Consider the following 21,028-nt stretch of genomic DNA (forward strand, 5'->3'; position numbering starts at 1 on the left):
ATTCTATGACCAGATGGTTGGCCAAAAGAACAAACGATGCTTGATATCTTTAATATTCTCCAAAGCAATACCAAACAAAGCTCAGAAACACACACACACACACACACACACACACACACACACACATTAGCAACTTTGTAATTTGACTTGGAGTCCGCTGCTTTTTAGTTATTCAGCAGTATCTACTGACTCTCCATTACACGCAGACTGTGGGGCTAGATGGAAGGGCTGAGAGAGTGCAGCTTGCAACCATGCTCCTCACAGTTATACCTCAATGGAAATATCACTAGACCGAGAGGCAGAAAACAAAGGCAGATTCTAGTCCTGGCTGTGGCATGGGATGCTACCTATGCATTTAAAGTAACTGTCAAATCAGAATGATATAAAAAGAGTTAAATTCATTGAATCACTAAGTGCATGGCAAGGTACTAAGTGCTTTATGTGTATTATTTTATTCTCAAGGCAAACCAGTGAAGTTCATATTATCATTGTTCTTCTATAATATGTGAGCAACGTGAGGCTGGGAATGCACACCCCCCCCCCACCCACACACACACACACACTACTGCTAGTGAAATAAACAAAGATGAAACTGCATCTCTCATATTCCACAGTCCCAGGCTTACCATCCATTCTCCAGGTAACCATGATTATCTCTGGGTGGTGATATTAGGGATGAACTTTATTTATTTTGCTTTTATATAATTTTCCCTATTGCCTATAACCATGCTCTACTTTTAAGTTAGAGAAAAAATTCTAGTTATTAGAAGTGAACCTAAAAAGTCACTTATTCTCTCTTTGAAAGAGTCCCTTATTCTTGATTTTAAGTTTTTCTTCATAAAAGCAAATGTGTGTTTCTGCTTGGTGAAGCACAGTGGCATTTCATCTCCTCCTACTTGTCACACATCAAGAGCTGCTAGGGTTTATGCTGTAATTCAGTTGCCAGTGGAATCCCAGAGATGGCTTCACATTTCAGGTGTGTGAAGCTGCCACTACAGAGGGGCTAAGGACACATTTCCTGGTGGGAGGATGGTATCCATGACGATAATGATGGGGAAGAGCACAGAGTCAGTACTGACAGCATAAAGATGTTGTCAGAGCACGCAGATGGACAGAGTCCCAAAGTCTAGATTTAATCTACATTCCCCTAAGTAAGGCATCCTGACAGCCCTTAGCATCACCTTCAATGGGTGACGACTGATAAGGAGAGATAGGTACAGAGAGTAGGTGGCTGGCTATGTGGGGTAGTGGGAAGATTGTGCCAACCCTCAAAGTTTGTCATAGATGCCTGAAATTCCACCATTATTACCTCACCATGATGGATTAAGCAGTACCCACCACTAGGTTAGGCAGAGTCCTTCTGTGTATTCCTGGCCAGATAATATATTAGACCATTATCAGTTCTTATCATTTTATATTGACTATCAGATTTCTTGTCTGTGGCAACAAATTAAGAACAGATTAAAAGGACAAGAAGTATAAAAAGGAGTTTGACTTCAGACACTCTACAGCAACAAGGTATTGCATACTGTACAGAGAGCCAAGGGGCTATGTCTGACCAAAAAAAAATATTTTTTATCTATCTGTCATCTATCATCTGTCTGTCTCACATAACCTCAGGCCTATTTGTCTGCAAAGTCCAATTTGATGGCAAAATCTATATCATAGGTTTCTTCCATTTTGTTACCCTTCCTACATATGCTTCCCAACTTCACAGTTGCTCCTTCTAAACTTTGAGCTCAACCATAAGTCTTGCTTTGACCAATGATGTATGAACAGAAGTGACAGTCCTCACTTATTTCCACTTGGTGTCCTCCTGCTCTTCTGACATTGTCATGAGAAGAACATGCCCACATGGCCCACTGATCCAAGGAGTCTGAGGGATCCTTGAAGAAGAGCATCCTCAGATAAGTGCAGACTAGATCAGCTGGGCCCACAAATGCATAATCGGTAATTAATGATTGCTATTTTCTGCCACCAAGTTTGGAGTGATTAAGAGCCATAGCTGATGATACAATGCTCTTTCTGGTTCTGTAGCCTAAATTGATTGTATCATAGCTCAGAAATGTTAGAGCATCCTGTGGGCAGGACCCATTTTTTTTTCTCCAGCACAGTCTTTGGCACATAATGAGTGATTGATAATGTTTGTTGAATGACTGATTCTTTGCAGTAGCACCCAACCTACATTTTCAGCCTTCATTTTGTTATGGGTTAAATCGGGTCCCCCCCGAAAAGATATGTTGAAGTTCTAAAACCCAGTACCTCAGAATGTAAACTTACTTGGAAATAGTGTCTTTACAGTAGTAACCAAGTTGAAATAAGACCATTCGGGTGGACCCTAACCCAGTATGACTGACGCTTTTATGAAAAGGGGATATTTGGACACAGTGACAGACACAGAGGGGAGATGAAGTGGAGACACAGGGAAAAGAGGGCCATGTGACTGGATTGATGTATCCATAAGCCAAGGAACACCTAAGATTGGCAGAATCCGTCAGAAACTAGGAGAACCCAAGGAGAGATTCTCTCCTAGAGCTGCCAGAGAGAGTTTGGCCCTGTCAATACCTTGATATCATACTTCTAGCCTCCAGAACTCTGAGGTTACTCATTTCTGTTATTTCAAGCCACCCAGATTTTGTGACAGCAGCCTCTGAAAAACAATCACACCAATGCTGTCTACCTCAGTCACGTCAAACCACCCCCATGCCCATTTATTCCTCTTTGCCCTTACACACATAATTCCTCTTTTTTTAAATTCCCCCCCCCCTTTTCTATTTACTTCCTATTCACCTTTCAAAACCCAACAGAAAGCTCACCTCCTCTGGGAAGCCAATCCAGGTTCCACAGGGGGAGTTCATTTCACTCTACTGTGTTCTTATTTTTCTTGCTTCTTAACTGCCCTATAGTATTTTTCACATTATAGTTAACTAGTGATCCAGTGCATGGATTCATGCACTTTGAAAGGAAATTAATTAGAAGGTGGTTGGAGGGGTGGGATTGGGAGATAATGGCCAGACACATCCTGGAACCAACCTCCTGTGGTCCCTCCCCGAAGTCTGCGGAGTGAGCAGGGTCCCTCCAGCATGTGGGGTCCCTTGGCCTGGCCTGTGGGGATCAGGCCGATACTGGCTCTCAGACATCCCCCAAGGGGTCCCAGAGTGCAAGAGGGAACTCTGCAAAGTTGCTGTCATACAGGGTATAGAATGCAAACACAGTGTGCAGTAAACCAGATTCAGCCGACAGTGCCCCAGCAACAGCATAACCCATGGCCTAAGGTGGAATCACGCATCCCTGCGAGGAATCAGGCCCCCTCCTCTCTGGTTCCAGGGTGTGTCACTGGAGACTGCCGCTGCCAAGTCACTGCAGCTCGGCAGCTCCTGAGTTGAGCCTCTGCCCGCTACTGACCGGTCAGACAGGCGGAGGGACACTTAGTATATTAGCCTTTTATATTTATACACACACACACACACACACACACACACACATATAAATTACCTGTTTGGATGCCTTTTCCCCCCTGCAATGCTGTAGGGCAAGAACTGTGTATTATCTCCCTCTCTTTGCATCTTGCATTTCTACTACAATTTCTGGCTCATATAGGTCCTTGAGAAATACTTGCTAACTGACCATAGAGGCTTAAAGAATGAGGCTTTCCTTGGGGAATAAAAGCTTGAAAGGTGACCCAAGGACGCCTGGATGGTGGCAAAGGGCATTGGTGTCTGTCGGGGGAGGAAGGGCATTCCCTAGAGCTGGTGAGGTGGACTGAAAGGAGGGTGAGGGTGGCTACTTAAGCTCTCGGTCCGGGGAAGGTTCAATGCTCCCCACAGCAAAGATGCAAGTTAAAGTGCATTTCTGGTTCTAGTCCACACACTCAGCATCTGCTTTTTCATCTTTGGAATTTCCTAACTGGAAGGAAAAGAACAAAGAGCTGAAATCCTCTTTCTATCCACCCAACTTGGCACCCTTGTGTTAGAGCATAAAGATCTTGTAGAAGAATGTGTTACAAGCAGGGCCTTTGAAGTCAGGAAGACTTGTGCTAGAATTGTTCTTGTTACCACTTCTTTACTGTGTGACCTCAGGCAAGTTCCTTTACCTCTCTGAGCCTTTGATTCCTCATTTGAAAAAATAGAAATGATTCTTTCTGATTCGTAAGGCTGCTGTAAGGATCAAAGGGTGCACACTCTCTGAGAGAGATTGGAGCATAATAGGTGTTCTTAAATATCAGCTTCCATGCTTTGTGCCTAATCAACTAATAATGTAACCCAGAATAAAAACATTGCCTCTGTTGCAACATGGGCAGCTGATTAAAACATTCTGATCTTCAGGTCACACTGATTTATCGTGCAGTAATCACTGTAGAATGCATAAACGTGATTAAAGGACAGAAAACATCAGTGCAGTCCCTATAACTCTGAAGAATGTATGCCAACTTCAGCCTTTTATACAGTTTAATAGATGAAAAACTCCCAGAAATGAGGGTTAAAATGAAAATAGACTTTTAACTCTAGCAGTAAACAGGGGTCTCCTTTTGTAATGCTACAAGTACAATAACTCTTGGTTAAATTTTATCAGGGCTCACAGCTTTAACTGTTGGATACAAATCACACTGTGGTACCTGGATACAGGAAAGAATATAAATAATATATTTATAAATGCCAACAATTTTGTGATCTCATTTCATACCTGTCACCTCACATTAGGAAATACATCTCTCTGTGGGTATGCAAACACACCAGCCTTCCTTTGGTCTTTAGAACTGTTTCCATTTCTATTATGAAAGCCTGTTCAGAGGCACATTTTTGTTCTTGGAAATTGCAGTTCATAAAAACCATCTTCGAACTGAGCAAAATTATTTCCATAGCATCTGGTTCCTTCATGGATGCGTTCTTTTTTATTTATTAGAAGAGACTTCCTGGCGGCCAAGTACAGATTCAGCAACAGGTTGGCAGGTCCACCAGATGCTGGACACAGCTGTCCTTCATAGCCGTGGGTCAGCCTCCACTCAGGAGGGCCCCCCAAAAGGCACCTCTGAGATGGGGATTCCTTTCAGGCTCAAAGAGGGGGCAGCGACAGACAGAGCTTAGCCTTACGGTGAATACAAATACCTTTAAGATATATTTACCCCTGGAGGTTTCAGTTTTATGGTGTGCGAAAAAGAGAATGTGAGTTTTAGTGCCTTTTCTAAGCAAGTTCTATTAAATCCTTTAAATTGCATATGAGAAAAATAAAATTAAAGATAGGCAATATAAATAACCAAATTATAAAGCTCGTGTAATAAACACCTCTAAATCAGAAGAGCTTGTAAAAATAATATTTGGGAGCTTTTATTAATATTATTAATGTGGAAACACTTAAGAAATTAATGTACGCCGCTCCTGCCCCCTTTCCCTTCAGCGAGCTGGAAGGGCTGTGCCGATACCCTTAGCCAACCTGTAGCACAGTCTGTGGGTTGTGCAAAGCACAGAATTCATTTCCCCTGGTTTGTGTTTGGGGAGCTCAGACCATAAGGAGATGAAGCAAGTCTCTTGATCGCTAAACCCCACTTAGCAGGTTTAAGGTTATACTTTTTTGAATTCTTTCACACAGTGCATCTTATGTGATTCTAGCCCCAAATGGCTTTTGCCTTCCCACACTGCCTTCTCCCATCCCAGAGCCAAGTGGCTTTCCTCAGATGTCTGGTGCTCATGCTTCCTTTCCAATTATAAAGTCACTTGACTCCTGTCCCAAAATGTGCCCCTCAGGCAGAAGCCGGCTCAGATTAGGAGCGCTTTGTGCAATCTTTTTCCTCCCACAAACTCCTGTCTAACCGGCAGATATTCCTCAAGGTACCATCTCATATGGCGTAAAACTAGCTGAAAAATACAAAACCAAAGGCAAGAGTCAGACCCGACTACTTTAGCGAGCCTCAGGACAGTCCTGGAAGGTAGGCATTACTTTCTCTTGGAACGGAGTCCTGCGTGTCTTCACTGATGCATCAGTCGTTTGTGGATAAGCCATGCTCCTTCCTGGGAGCACAAAGATAAGGGACCTTATATTGAGATAATGTTGTAAATTGTCCCCTTAGGTACCATCCTCTCCCCCCAGATAGAAAAAATATATATTCAATGAGAAATTCAAAAAGAGATTCTTGGGCTTTATAACAAGACAAGATCTCATGGACCAGAAATAAAATATAGATGCCAAGTGGGAGCAAAGCTAAGAAGGTGTCCTGCTGGCCCCCTGGCCTCTTGTTCAGTTACACAGGCAGCCAGGAGTCCCCTTTATACATGACAGTTGGACTGACAGTGCTTGTCTATGAGGCGGGGCCTGAGCCAGGCTCCTTGCTTGAACCAGTGGCAGGGATGCTTCTCCCACTGGTGAGATGATGTAGGAAAGGCATTGCAGCTGCTTTCGAGGCTGGGGTTTACGTGTGGCTACAAGAGGGATGGAAGCTGGAGGACTTAGTCCCGGCCCTACAACCAAGAACAGAGCCACGCTGGCTAACAGCTGTGCAAAAGGTTGGGTGAAAGCAAATTGAAAAGGTGGATGGGAAGAGAGGAGGAAGAGGAGAAGAGAGAGGGGGAAAGAGAGGGAGTGGAAGAAGGAGAGGGAGAAAGGGAAGGAGAGAATAACAGAAACCTCTCTATCAAAATAGATCTGCTATCCAACCATCTGAAATACGTTTAAAATAACAGAAACTAATAACAAGGAAATCCAAGAAGTCCACCAATGGGGGAGGAATTTACCACAGAATTAATAAAAGTAAGAGGAGAATTTAAATAAAGATTATACTAGCCGCCGAAACCGGTTTGGCTCAGTGGATAGAGCGTCGGCCTGTGGACTCAAGGGTCCCGGGTTTGATTCGGGTCAAGGGCATGTACCTTGGTTGCGGGCACATCCCCAGTAGGGGGTGTGCAGGAGGCAGCTGGTCGATGTTTCTCTCTCATCGATGTTTCTAGCTCTCTATCTCTCTCCCTTCCTCTCTGTAAAAAATCAGTAAAATATATTTTTTTAAAAAAGATTATACTAGTATAGCCCCATTAGAAAAAAAAGATCAGGGTAGATATAACAAGATAGATATAAAACAAAAATAATGGCTATGAAAAAAATTTAGAAAAATATTTTCTGGTAAAATATAAAGGCATCATTTATACAACATAAAATAGGAAAAGAAATCTCACTCTCATGAATTCTCTCCGACATTATATTGGAGAGAGAAGCCAGCAAAATAAGATTTGAAAAAATATATATTAGAATTAAAAACTTACTTTTAAAATGCAAAGACAGCATTTAAAAAGTAAAAAGACAAACCATGAACTAGGAGAAAATGCATGCAGCAGTACACAAAAACACTGCACAAATGAGGTCAATAACATTATTAAGAGTAATATGGGGCCCTGGCCAGTTTGGCTCTGTGGATGGAGCGTTGGCCTGCTGACTGAAGGGTCCCAGGTTCGATTCCGGTCAAGGGCATGTGCCTTGGTTGTGGGCACATCCCCAGGAGGGAGTGTGCAGGAGGCAGCTGATTGATGTTTCTCTCTCATCGATGTTTCTGACTATATCCCTCTCCCTTCCTCTCTGTAAAAAATCAATAAAATATATATTTTTAAAAAGAGTAATATGGGATCAGAAGCCCTAGAACCTGGGTTCAAATCCAGCTCTACCACTTGCTAACTGTGTGGCCTTAATTAGGCTAATTTACCTCTCAGTATTCTCAGGTCTTTCATCTATAAATTGGGGGTAATAATAATACTCACCTAGTAAGTTTTTGTAAGGATTAAGTGATAAGGGTAAACAGAATAATACTTGGTTGTTCATTATTATTAAAAGAGAGCCTTCCTGACTGGATTAAAACAAAAAATGAAGAAGATTTAGTCCTTGTGCTCCAGGACCCTGCCCAGAGCAGAGCAGTGACCCTCTGAAGTTGGTGCAGGTACCCTCAGGTTGGGCAAGAGCATCCAGTATATTCAGGAAGCTCATTTATAATTGTTGTTTTTTAATCTAAAAACAAAAATACATCAGGCTATCATATGAGTGCCGTGGACTCTCGGCAGGTCCCTGGGATTGTAGAGTGGGAGCCGAGTGCTCTGGGGAGGGCAGCGGTCCTGTCCCCCGCCAAGGGCCAGGACGTTTTTCTTATTTCCTCATTTCCTGCCCCGTACATTTACTGCGTCATACAGGTGAACCAAGGTTTCAATCCAAGCCTTGTAATGTCGGATTTACTGTATTTCCCTTGGTAAGCAATACAATGTACGGGTTAAACAAGGAAATCGAAAGAAATCATAGGCTTTGGAATCGGACGAGGTGAGAAGTTTGAGGGCAGGCAATGCCATTTGCTCCGTGACCTTGCTAAGTTCCATCTCCTTTGTAACCACATGTGACCTAATCAGCAAATGATGATGATAATGCCTAGGCAATGGGGGCACTTTGAGGGTCATGCGAGATGGCCCGCAGTGGACGCTCCGTGGTTGCTATCGGTGGTCAGGCTTCTGGAAAGATCAGTACAGGGGGCAGCACAGAGCCAGCAGGGGCAGCCTGCCTCGTGCATTGTGGGGGAGGACACATTCCGCTTGCAATGGTACCCTGACCCTCAATACTGCGAGGTTACAGATTAAGAAAATGAGAGGGAAGGAGGAGACCTTTAGAATGAGTCCTGTTGGGATAGGACAAAGAAGTGAAGGAGGTCAGAAAAAGCTTAGAGAAACTCTCTATGGAAATTGCTTTTAAGAGGCGTAGTTTGAGAAGGGAAAATGAAATGACCTTGTGTTTGAGAGGGAGAAAACCTGGAGTAAATGGCGTGCCGGGGGGCTCCGGACAGGGATAGGACGAAGTTTTCCCCTGGTTTAGTCACATGTCACCAGCAAGGCTTTGAGGAGGGCAGGGGGACATTAGGTAGAGTCTTAGACAACCAATGTCGGGGAAGAATTGCTATCACTGAGAGAAGACAGGGGAACAAAAGGCGGGAGAAATAAAGTTGTGGTGGAGGTTGTTGGTGGTAATAGTGGTGTGTGTGTGTGTGTGTGTGTGTGTGTGTGTGTGTGTGTGTGTGTGTTTAGAGGGGAGGATGTTTTGTTTTTATATTTTGGAGAAATAAGTGGAAGAGAAGTTATTTTATGTGAGGAAAAAATAACTCGAGAGAATAACACTAGAAAGCAGAACAGGAGGCCGAGCTCTCCTCAGCTTCCCCGGGAAAGCCAGGGCACCCTGTCACTCAGTCACCGCACCTGTCTCTGTCTCCTGTGTGACTGCTTTTTGTCTACGAGACTGTCTTGACTCCTGGATCGGCAGCCTCCAGAGGGAGCAGGCTGAATGGCACAGGGAATACTCAGCCTGGATTTGCTTTAAATCACTTATGTGAACATTCAAGCTCTCTTCCCCCTGCATGTGGATCTGCTGACATAGCCTAGCAATTAGACACAGCCGCGGCATGCGCCCATTTCAGAGCACTAGTGTGTCTCTTCTAGGGAGCAACAGCGCTAGACCTGGCCTCTTCCCCCCTCAGCTCTCTCTGCAGGAACGCCCAGCCTCTTCGTTGTGGGGAAGTAGGTTGCTCCAACCACTATTAGAGTGTTTCACTTCTGTGGAAACTGTCATCACAAGATGGCATAGAAAGTTGTGTGTGTGTTTTAAATTTGCTTTGCCAGTTACTAGAGATTTGGCTTGGGCAACTTAACGTATCTGAGCCTCAACTTTCTCATCTACAAATGGGGAGATAATATCCACCTCAAAAATTGGTTAGAAAGATTGATTAAGAGAATATGTTTGAAGTAACAGTGACAGTTCCTGGCATATATGACAAATGGTAATTATACTCCATTTAATTACAAATTGCTGAATTCTCTGGCAAGGCTTTTTCCAGGTGAGTATTGGTCCCATTAACAAGAGGGTGACCCCATCAATCTTCAGAGAACATGGGTCACAGTATTGGTCACATATCTACCCTCAGACCATGAGCGTGTCCAGAGTGATGGGATACTTGGACCTACCTGTGTCACTTGACCACTCCTATGGTGAGGAGAGTAGACAGATAAAAACAGCAACAATACCAAGGTGCCCATGACCTGAGTGTAATTAATGTGAAGTGGTGGAGAGATGCAAGAGATGTATAATGGAAGCTTTGCAATGCTATACTCAACTTTCAGTGGGAGCTTTACTTCTTAATCTGTAAGATTCTTCCCATTCCTTTAATTCCATAATTCTAAAACAATTGGCCGTTTGTTCTAAAAAACACAGGTAGCAAGAATATTATATATTTAGTATTAAAAAGAATGACTAAAACCTTGGCTGGTGTGGCTCAGTTTATTGGGCATTGTCCCATGTACTGAGAGGTTGCTGGTTTGACTCCTGGTCCGGGCACATGCCTGGGTTTTGGGCTTGCTCCCTGGTAGGGGCATACAAGAGGCATCTAATCGATGTTTTGCTCTCACATTGATGTTTCTCTCTTTCCTGCCTCTCTCTCTAAAAATCAATTGAAAGCAAACAAACAAAAAAGCATGACTAAAAAAACAAAATAAGGAAAGGTAAATCATCAGGAGTAACATTCTCTAGGTGACCGTGACATAAGAACCCGAGAAACCATCACAATCTACTTACTGGGCTTTATACACATCAAAATGCCAAAAATCCTAGGAGAGCTGCTACCTGGGTACTCCTGGTGTGCTAAACATCTATCTCTAATTTCTGTCAAGTGGCCAGAGAATCCTGAGAAGTCTGGATGAAGCAACAAGAAGGAAGTCAGAGAAGTGAACATGGCTAAGGAGAGGCCTGGCAGACAGTTAGGAGACAGACAATGAAAATGTGCATCAGGAATACACCGCCAGGCAGGTACAGAGCTGACATCATATTTTCTTAGCCAGAGTATAATAGTAATAATAATAATATAGTAACATGTCTGTAGTGTGTATGGCATGCCTGTGTTAAGCACTCTATATATCATTTAATCCTCACAAGAGTCCTATGAGGTAAGGATATGATATTGATTACATTCTGACACCAATTAGAGGTAACAAAAATAATGAGAGGGTAAAAGGCCACTTATTAAAATAAATAACGTTTTCCCTAGCGAATTGCATCCCTCTTTTACCTATAGGAATGCCAGTTTGACCCTGTCTTCATCTAGCACAGCAATTATCTTTAAATCTTATCATTGATTTATTTTATGTAAAATTGTTTGGGAGAAGTCAAGTGTCACTACAGTAGGAGAAATCTCCCATATTCTTAGGGGCAGTCTTAGCACCCACCTCACCTGGTGGCATTTCTGGAAGTTTTGCTTGTTACTTTTGGCTTTGTAAAATGAACAACTTTGCATTGCTGTTCTGTAGAGTACAAAACGTTGGATTTATAATTTTGTCAAGTTAGGAAATAAAGTGCTTTCTATAATTAACACTCATTAGAATGTATCTCTTACTTTTTCAAGCTAATGACAGAGATGGCACTTAGGGGACTAAAGGATTGTCCAGAGATAAATCCTAGATATTTCAAAGCATCATTTTTGATAAAGGATATCAGCTGTCTACCATGGAAATATAATATGTTTAAATACCATTGAGCTTTATCTCTGGTATATCTGTCATGTCCAGTGGTTTTGCTCCATCTATCACTCTTTTTAAACACTCTGGTGACCAGCTACTATATTGCTTATTCCTCATGGCTACCTGGAGATGAGAAACAGAAACAACTAGGTGAAAACATTTAAATTAAGCTAGTTAGAAGTTGAGAGCTAGACTTTAAATCTGAATTTGCATACTTCTCAGTTCTTTGAGCCAACTGATTCTCTTTGAAATCATGTTTATTATGGTTTATACATGTTCAAGATAATAAAAACAATCTTTGAAATAAAGGAAAATAGACTCACAAAATAACATTTTATATTTCATGATACTATCACTCCCGAGTCTGTGTCTACATGTATACATATTTTATGTATATGTAACACAGGTATATCTGACAGATCCAGGATTCAGGAATTACTCTCACTTTAAATTCCCAAATACCAGTAGTTGGAGTCTTCTTCCTACGCTATTGCAGGAAGGACAATATGTTATTAAGTTCTCTTCCCAAAAAAATTCTATGTGTCTCTCCCCCACCCCCCAATGATATTCTACATAAATGGCCTAGACCCAGAAAAATGTGTGCATTTATATGTACCTAAGTTTATGGTTAATGTGTTTGTTAGAAAGGCTGTATAACACAATTTACAGCAGTAATAAGATATGCAATACTTTTTATAGCAAATTCCATATAGCAATGGATTCTCACAGAATGATTTCATTTTTTATTTTTTGCAGAACTTTTGTGTCCATAGACAATATATGGTTGCAATTGACAAACAGGTGTGGTTCTGACATAAATGCGGGTTGATATTTTCACTTGTATTAAGGAATACAGCAAAAGTTAAACAATGACAACATATGTCAGAGCTTTACTCATTGGGTTTTGGGTAAATTTTTGTGCTATTCACAATCCAGATTAACTAGATTTTTAACATTTTCTGTATCACTTTCTTAGTCTAGAAAGTCAACAATAAGTCCACCCCTGTTTTGTAGCAGTTGTTGATTTCTAGTCAATACAGCCACCATGGCTGATTTCAAGCTGTCACTATGACACCATGAGTCACGGAGTTGGGAAGAGCTGGGCAGTAACATTCCATTACACAGCATTTTCACCAGACAGATACAGGAGATAGAAGTAACTTCAGCAGCATAGGTGATCATCAAATATAATAAAACAAGTGGCCTGGTGCACAAAATTCATGCACATTAGAAGGGAATTAATTAGAGGAAATATTTTAATATTGCTATTTGCCCTTTGTCTATAATAGAAGTATCATAGATGAAAGAAAATTAGTAAAAGGTATATGAAAACCTCCCTCCTGTCAGAGTCTGGGGCGCACCACAGGACCCAGAGTCAAGTGCCTGCCCACCCGCGTGCACCTCGAAATCACGTGAGACCCAGACCTGGCTGGCCCCACCTCCATCAAGCCCCGCCGGGTGGGGGTGCAGCCTCAGGTCCCCTGGTACACTCTTAGGTCCCCCGGCCTGGCACTGGGGTGGGAGAATGGCCTGAGGTCCCCCCACCCAGCACCGGGATGGTGGTATGGCCTCAGGTCCCCTGGCCCAGGGCGAAGGGCACGGCCTGAGGTCCCCTGGCCTAGCATGGAGGCAGGGGGCGCGCCTTGAGGTCCCCCGTCAAGCCCTGCTGGGCGGGAGGCGTGGCCTGAGGCCCCTGGGCCCAGTGCTGGGGCAGGAGGCACAGCCTGAGGTTCCCCATCAAAACCTGGGTGTGGGGGTTGCAGCCTGAGGTTCCCTGGCCCAGGGAGAAGGGCATGGCCTGGACAGGGCAGGGGACACGCCTTGAAGCCCCCGTCAAGCCCCGCCAGATGGGGGGCGCGGCGTGAGGTCCCCCGCCGTGGCCCAGTGCCACACAGCCTCAGGTCCCTGCTGATTGCTTGTTATGGGAACCCTACCTCCACTATGGGCGCAGCCATCTTGTGTTACAGGAACCCCCGCCTCAGCTGTGGGCGCAACCATCTTGTGATGGTGTGAGGGTTAATTTGCATATTACCTCTTTATTATATAGGATACTTAGGAAGTAATGAGCTTTGAGTATTTGTTACCTTTCATTTTAATAACATTTATTTAATTGTAAGATTATACAATGAATTGTAATAAAGTCTGCTTTTAACAGTGATCTCACAAAATTTCTGTCACAAGCTGCTTTCAAAATGCTATTGCCTAGCCTGTGTTTCTACACAGAATTCTAGTTCCAACCTCTTAGCCAGACCCTCCCCACCATTGCTATTCACAGGAGGATGGGAGGGTGGGTTCAAGAGGTTCCTCAAAAAGAAGACAATCAGCAAAGATGCACCTCTGCTTACCCTGAAGACAAACTCATCATTACACAGAACAGTCCACGTGTCCTCCTATTGCAGAGAAGGCATTTTGCTTCACTGGGTAACCAAACCAGAACATTCCCTTCCAGACAAAGGACTCATGTGCTCCAGAGGCAAACTCTAGTTTCCACCTCAGAAAACAGACCCTGATTATAGCTTTTTAAATAGCTCTCTCTCCCTCTCTTTATATCCAGGATTGGTTTAAAAAATTATGTAAGTCTACTCTATGTCCTAATGGGCTTGGTAGTATTGTAAATGTTATGTATATGTAACATATATACATATTGTAAATGTTATGTTGAACATATTGTAAATACTATGCACAGTTATATTTTACATAATGTTTCTTATTTTGCTTCCCACACATAATATACTATAAACATTTCCCTATTATGTTTGTAATTTCCATTTTACTGACTGCATATGACATAGAATATTTCCTACTGATTTATAGTAATTTTTACTTAAGTTCATTTATTCATTTAACAAAAATTTATGGGGAACCTAGAAGCCAGATGTTTTCGTACAGGCCGATGATGGATGATGCATAAAACCACTGTGGTCTTCCTTCACGTAACTGACACTCTGGTGGGGGAGAGGAACATTACACCGAACACACAAATACTTCCAAACTGGGATAAAAGCTGGGTGGACAAGTCAGCATATGCTTGGAGGGATAGACAGAGGCAAGACTATAGCTCCTGTCAGCCTCTTAAGAAGATGAGATTTGCCCTGGCTGGTGTGGCTCAGTAGGTTGAATGTTGTCCCAATTCCCAGTCAGAGCTCATACCTAGGTTGCAGGTTTGATCCCATAGGGTCGTGTGCAGGAGGCAGCTGATCAATGTTGCTCTTTCATATAGATCTCTCTCTCTCTCTCTCTCTCTCTCTCTCTCTCTCTCTCTCTTCCTCTGTCTCTAAAAATCAGTTAATCAATACATTTTATTTTATTATTTTTTAAATATATATTTTATTGATTTTTTACAGAGAGGAAGGGAAAGGGATAGAGAGTTAGAAACATCGATGAGAGAGAAACATCGATCAGCTGCCTCGTGCACACTCCCTACTGGGTATGTGCCTGCAACCAAGGTACATGCCCTTGACCGGAATCAAACCTGGGACCCTTGAGTCCGCAGGCCAACGCTCTATCCACTGAGCCAAACCGGTTAGGCTAATCAATACATTTTAGACAAAAAGGTTATATTTTATTCTAAGTGTGATAGAAGTCTTGGAAGGTTTTACCTAGGGCACGTGGAATGAGGTTTACATTTTAATAGCTCTTTGTGGCTTTTATTTGGAGAATGGATTGGGATCGGGGCAGAAATGAATAGGGGATTTTGAAGGTTGAGAAGATGCTGGTGGGTTGGACCAGTGTGGTTTCTGTGATGGTAGAGTTCAGTGGAGATATCTGAAATGCCCTTTGGTGTTAGAATCACAGAATGTGGAGGTGATTGGATGGAGGGGTTTGAGCAACGAGGTGGATAGAGACATTCATAGTTCAGAGAGGAGCAGCAGGCTTCTGGGATTGGTGGGTGCGTGACAGTGAAGGGTCAAGATTTCACAGTATGTTGTGTTTTGTTTTTGTTTTTTAATTTAAATATAGTACTTCAGAGTGTGGTAAGATAAGGTTAATCTCTCTGCTTATTTTCTTTTCTGGTGACTAACATAAAGATTAAGTTTAAGGCCTCCGAGAGCAAATTAAAGAACGCATCTGACAGGGAACTATTAGAGGGAAGAAAGAAGGAAGATGTAAACGAGTTTCTTTCAAATCATAAAGAACCATTGAAATTTCGTACCACATTATGAAATTCTGCAGACTAGCTAGTTATTGGCATAAAATGATTGGAAGCTCATAAATTTCATATATGTGATTTTCCCCTACTTATTAAAAATGGCTTTTGCTTAAGCCACGTAAGAGGCTATGGGTTAAATAATGTCATAAGTGGGAGAAAAACTGGTTATAGATGACTTAGCTTATATTGAATTTATATCTTGGGTGATCTGAGTTATGAGGCTTCTGAATAAGTTGCAAAAATACTTTTAGTTTTTTTTTTTTTTTCTAAAAATAGAAGTCCATTTTCCATGTGACACCACAAATATGGATAGACCTGATTTAGCTGCTGTCTGGTGACTGGTGCTTCTAACCTGACCTGTGCACTATGGGCTTCAGACCTTTGTTCCTTTGTTGTGGTCCCCCGAATTCAGTCTTCCTTTTAACAATATCTTAACATATTATTTATGGAGAATCTCAGGAGTAGATCAGTCCATATGCCTAAATATGTAGGTATTCAGCAGACTACCCGTAACTACACAGAAAAGGTGCTTAGCCTTTCTTAGTCTTATTTTCCTTCCGTGAATTATAGGGACAATAATACTTAATACATAGATTAAGGATTGATACATATAAATAGGATTAAAAGAAATCCTGTTTATAAAGTGTTTCTCACTGTGCTTGGCATAGAGTAAACCCTTAATAACAAGTAACTATGATTATTTTATTTACTAAGGTCAGTATTATAATTTTGTTTTTTATCTCAAGTCTTCCCCAATAGGGATTTGTTGAAATCCTTGTTTTATGTGCCTTTAATAGACTTTTATCTTTTTGTCACTCTATTTTTCAATGTCTGCTTATCTTGTATTGGGACTTTCTTCCACACGAATTGCAACCAGGCAGTCATTTATTGAGTCTCTACTCTAGGTTATAGGATGTTTAAAAGGGAGGTCCCAAATCAGCAGGTGTAAGTGCTGTTCCATAATGGACTGAGGTACCAGGCAGCCTACGCAGGATTTTCAAAACAGTTTTCAAACTCCAGCTTTGTAACCTATCAATCAACACCCATCGTTAAAAGAATTATAAAGTGGGAATTAGAGAATGCATGTGGAAACGTTGTTGAAGCATTTTCTCTTATATCACCCTTCCCGCTCTATTCACACTCACCCCAAATTGAGTGAGAGTTACTTTAAGGAAACCACTCGTAGATTGACCTGTGTTTTCTGTAGCCTCAGGTCAAGACTAGAAAGGCCTAAAGTTATGAGGCTGTGGCTGGTTAGATGTATCTATAGCGAGTAAGGATAGGTGGTAGTGTTAGAGTCTGTCTGAGCAGATGGATGAGATTTGCCTGAGAAGCAGATGTGGGACCATAAGAGACAAAATATGCCCTGAGATGTTTTAAAATAGATTTCTCCAAGAAGGAAGAGTGATGGGCCCTCAAAAGGGTAAGTTTGTGCAGAGTAGGTCATTCAAATGTGGGGATTTTATGGGACCAGGCAGATGAGGTATTGCTTCTGTTAAGGGAATTCAGATGAGAAAGATCCTAGTAATTATACTGTCTATGAAGGACCCAAGAAAAAGAGTCTAAACTTCTGTCAATCCCAAAGAGATTTAGTTTTTGTGGTCCTTAAGAAGGAATATGCCTGCCAAGGATTCCTTGGGGTTAACTGGGCAAAAATTTCTAACTAGAGTCTAGCAGTCATTGCTAACAGAGGCCTCTCACAGAAAAGCTACAGAATGAGCTGCCTGCCTGCTGTACTGTGTTCTTGCAGTCTGAGCTGACCCTTATAAAGTAGTTCCTGTATGATATTTTGACCAATGGGCTGAGACCTTCCCTGTCCAATCAGAACAGTGCAGCTATATCCTCATTTGCATCTTTACTGACCAATCAGAATGGCTCCCTAACAACCAATCAGCATGTATGATTCTGACCAATCAGGACAGTGCTAAATGGACCAATCAGACTGTGCAAGCTTGGAGTCCTCATTTACATAAAAATGGACCAATCAGGGACTAGGGCGGGAACTTTCTCTATAAAAAGGGGTCTGCCCTCTGTCTCCATGGGAGCATTTTCAGTTTCCTCAGGAGACTGCATTTCTCTGAATAAAGTTTCTCCTTCTATTTCACCCCAGACTGGGCACTCCTGTTGTCCTTAAATTAGTGGCAGACACCTGTTGCTGACATTTAAACCTGCAACAAGTCCAGCGGAAACCAAGCGTAGATTGCTAATATCAGGTAAGTAACACTTACCTCTTGTCTCACTCTTAGCTTCTATCCTGAAAGAGCCTGTACAGTCCAAGGCTGGTAAAAATGAGGTGAGAAAGTAAGAAATAGCTACCCCATTGTTGAAAGAGGTCATTGAGAAGGCCTGGGAAGGCCAATTAACATGAGAGCTGGACCCAGGCAATCAGAGGCTTCTTACTCCCTCCCCTGTCCCTGGAATATATATATGTTCCAGCCGCTGTTCCCATAGCTGGAGCCATTTTCAAGGATACAGTCTGAGAGAGTAAGATTATTGCTGAGACTGTGTGGATGGTATGTGCTACTGGCCTCTGTATATACTCTTTTTTTTTTTCTTTTAAAAATGTTACTTTATTAAAATATCCTTTTAAAAATGTTACTCTATTAAAATAACAAGAAATCTGAGATAAATATACTCTTAAGGTTTTCTTGGGCAGGTGCCTAGATTACTAATCTTGCAGGCACAGAAGACAAGCCTCTTGACTAAACCTGCCACCTACCCCCCACGTGGACTGGTCTGCCTCCTTTTCAGGCTGTTCCTTGCGCTTCATGTAAGAGCCAGTTTGAAATTCTTGCCAGCAACTCCCGAGGTTGTAAACCAACACCCATCTTTCTGGTGGAGGAGGAGAGAGGTTTTAATTTTAAATAATGTTATCATACTGAAATAGGCATATTAATTCCTGAAACAAGACTATTCTGGGGACTGACAGTAACGGTCTATGTTTATATTTGTGTGTGTAGGTATGTACATAACATCTAAGAGGGAGTGTGGGGGAGTGCCTCCATATAAACTTTTAAGATACGGTAACCAGGTTCAGAGAGCAACTCATTGCAGCTTCCCAAGCCAAGCCTTGTAAGTTCTTTTGCTTATTAAACCTACCACCTACCGATCTACAGTAACCTGCCTCTCTCTTCAGTCTCTCTTTGCCCTTTGTGTGTGGGGGGCCAGTTAAAGACTTTGCCTGGACAACTCCTGAGTTTGAAAATTGACAGCCTTTGATTCTTATGGGGGCCCTGATGGCGACACTGAGACAAATCATCATGAAATTTCAAAATATCGAAGAAAAAGAGAAACACCTTAAAGCTACTGGAGAGGAAAAGAAAACAACAGCAATAAGGAATGAGAGCCAAATTAGCAGAAATTCTCTTCAGCAACACTTGCTGACAGATGACATCAGAATGATGGCTTTAATATTCAAAAGAAAAACTACTTTGAATCTAGAATTCCATTCCTAGCCAAGTTATCTTGAGGAAAAAAATAAAACATTTCATACATTCAAGGATTATAGCCTTGTTAAGACAGATCTATGTAACCTTTCTTAATAATGCATCTCTAGTGAAATTTTGGTGAAAATCAAGAAAAAGATAAAGAATTTTTTAAAATACGGCACTAAAGAGTATGATTAAAACATACCCTGTAATGACAGTTTATGCCGAGGTCTAAAAACAGTCATTGTAAATTGCAAAAGAAGGCTCTGTAAAGACACTCCTCATTCAAAAATAAAATGGATGTGGATTATAAGCAGGAGAAAGAATAGTCAGAAGGCTGAAAATTGGCAATATTAAATGGATAATACTTTGTTAAGAAGAAAAGAAAGCCAATTAGAAACTTCTGGGGAAATTAAATGAAATTTTATGAAAAGTCGTCTAAATGTGAAGGAAATAAAGGTATTGCATGAATTAACAAAATACGGGGTAAAATACTAGTGAATCAATTTGATTTCGATAGTATCAGCATTCTCCTTGGGAGGGAGGAGAGGTGGAATTAAAGGTAAGAGCAGTAATATCTTCATTGTACATAATTGAGAGTCAAGCTGTACTTTCCAAAGCTGAGTAAGAAGAACAGCAAAAATAATAATATTAATAATTTTAAAAAATTGGGTGGGGACTAAGGATGCAGAAAACTGGGTGAAATAAGTTGAAATTTATTCTTTCATATCAAGAATCAAGATATAATAGATTAATTTTGTAACAGGAAGTAAAACAGCTAATATCTAGAAGTGCTAGTATCTACAAATTTTAAAAAGCAGTTACCTTTAGAGACTAGGACAATTTGTTGGGGAGTTCCTAGCAAGATAATGGGGGACAGAGACTGTTGCTTTCCATGACAATGACTTTTGTATGATATATTTTATCATCATTACTTATCACATGGTTATATTATCTTACATTTAATAAAATAAAAATATTCAGAAGGTACATACAAAGAAATGTAAGAGATGATATTATAAAGTGTTATACGTGAAAGACAAATGGTGAAATATATTTAGGGAATACAAAAGGGGGAGATCATTATGGGCTAAAAATTAGAGAAACTTTCATGAAGGGGGTGACAAGGAAATATGAAGATCAAGTCATTTTAGTTGGATGTATGTGTGTTTGTGTGTGTTACACTAACAAAAGCTAGTGGCGTGAGAAAGAAATCCACAATTCATTTTTTCTACAGTCAGAAATAGTTTTAAAAGTAAAATGAAATTGTAGTGAAATAATCATCATTTTTGTACCTCTAACACTTAGCTTGTTGAGCGACACCAAAGTAAACACTTGCTATATGTGCAAGTGATTAGTTAATAAGTGAAGGAATGAATTGCGAATGATTAAGAAATTACTGAAGGAGAGCATTCATATATGCAAAAAAGAAAATCATGGCTTGATATATAAAATATATCAATATAACAAATGTGTCATAGATTGGAAAAATCTCCCACATAGAGAGTAAAGCGATAGGAAAGGCCATCATCAGCTTTGTGTTGTATAAGCCATCAAGTACATACGAGGCTCTGAAAACAGGCAAGTGATAAACTGCTAATCTCTGGTCTTTGTACTCAAATCATTTCTGATACTGATTGGAGAAAGATTTAGGGTAAGGTAATAAGCAACCATGCTGAGGAAGTCCAGATATAGTATCAAAGTTACAAAAACAGAACAGAACAGACCTGAATTCTCGGCATAGGCAGGCAATTAGAATTTGGCTGACTTCTCATATTCATGGCTATCTGAGGGTTTCCTGGACATAATTAAAATAAATCAGGAAGTATTTCTCTCTGCATTTCTACTTTCTCAACTACAAGTTTTATAGTTTGGAAAAAAAGTGTAGGTAGTTTTATAACTTTAACCAGGTCATTGCTAGGCTGGAAACACATCTACCT

At 41.3% G+C, this 21,028-nt stretch overlaps 1 protein-coding gene across 3 annotated transcripts in view; it reads left to right on the forward strand.

Moving 5' to 3' along the window:
- Positions 1–1,157: 1,157 nt before the first annotated feature.
- The window catches only part of LOC103292984 (immunoglobulin-binding protein 1-like), a 33,160-nt gene continuing 13,289 nt past the window's right edge, over positions 1,158–21,028 (forward strand). The window contains exons 1-4 of one of the 3 annotated variants that reach the window (XR_008557942.1): positions 1,158–1,518; positions 10,668–10,803; positions 17,771–17,873; positions 18,797–18,870. The gene's annotated coding sequence lies outside the window, so the exon portion shown is untranslated. Of the gene's footprint in view, positions 1,519–10,667; positions 10,804–17,770; positions 17,874–18,796; positions 18,871–21,028 lie in introns of those variants that run through there. The other 2 variants (XM_028156958.2, XM_054725237.1) reach the window with 2 other exon arrangements.

This window comes from Eptesicus fuscus, chromosome 13 (assembly GCF_027574615.1).
Source record: "Eptesicus fuscus isolate TK198812 chromosome 13, DD_ASM_mEF_20220401, whole genome shotgun sequence".
Taxonomy (NCBI): Eukaryota; Metazoa; Chordata; class Mammalia; order Chiroptera; family Vespertilionidae; genus Eptesicus; species Eptesicus fuscus.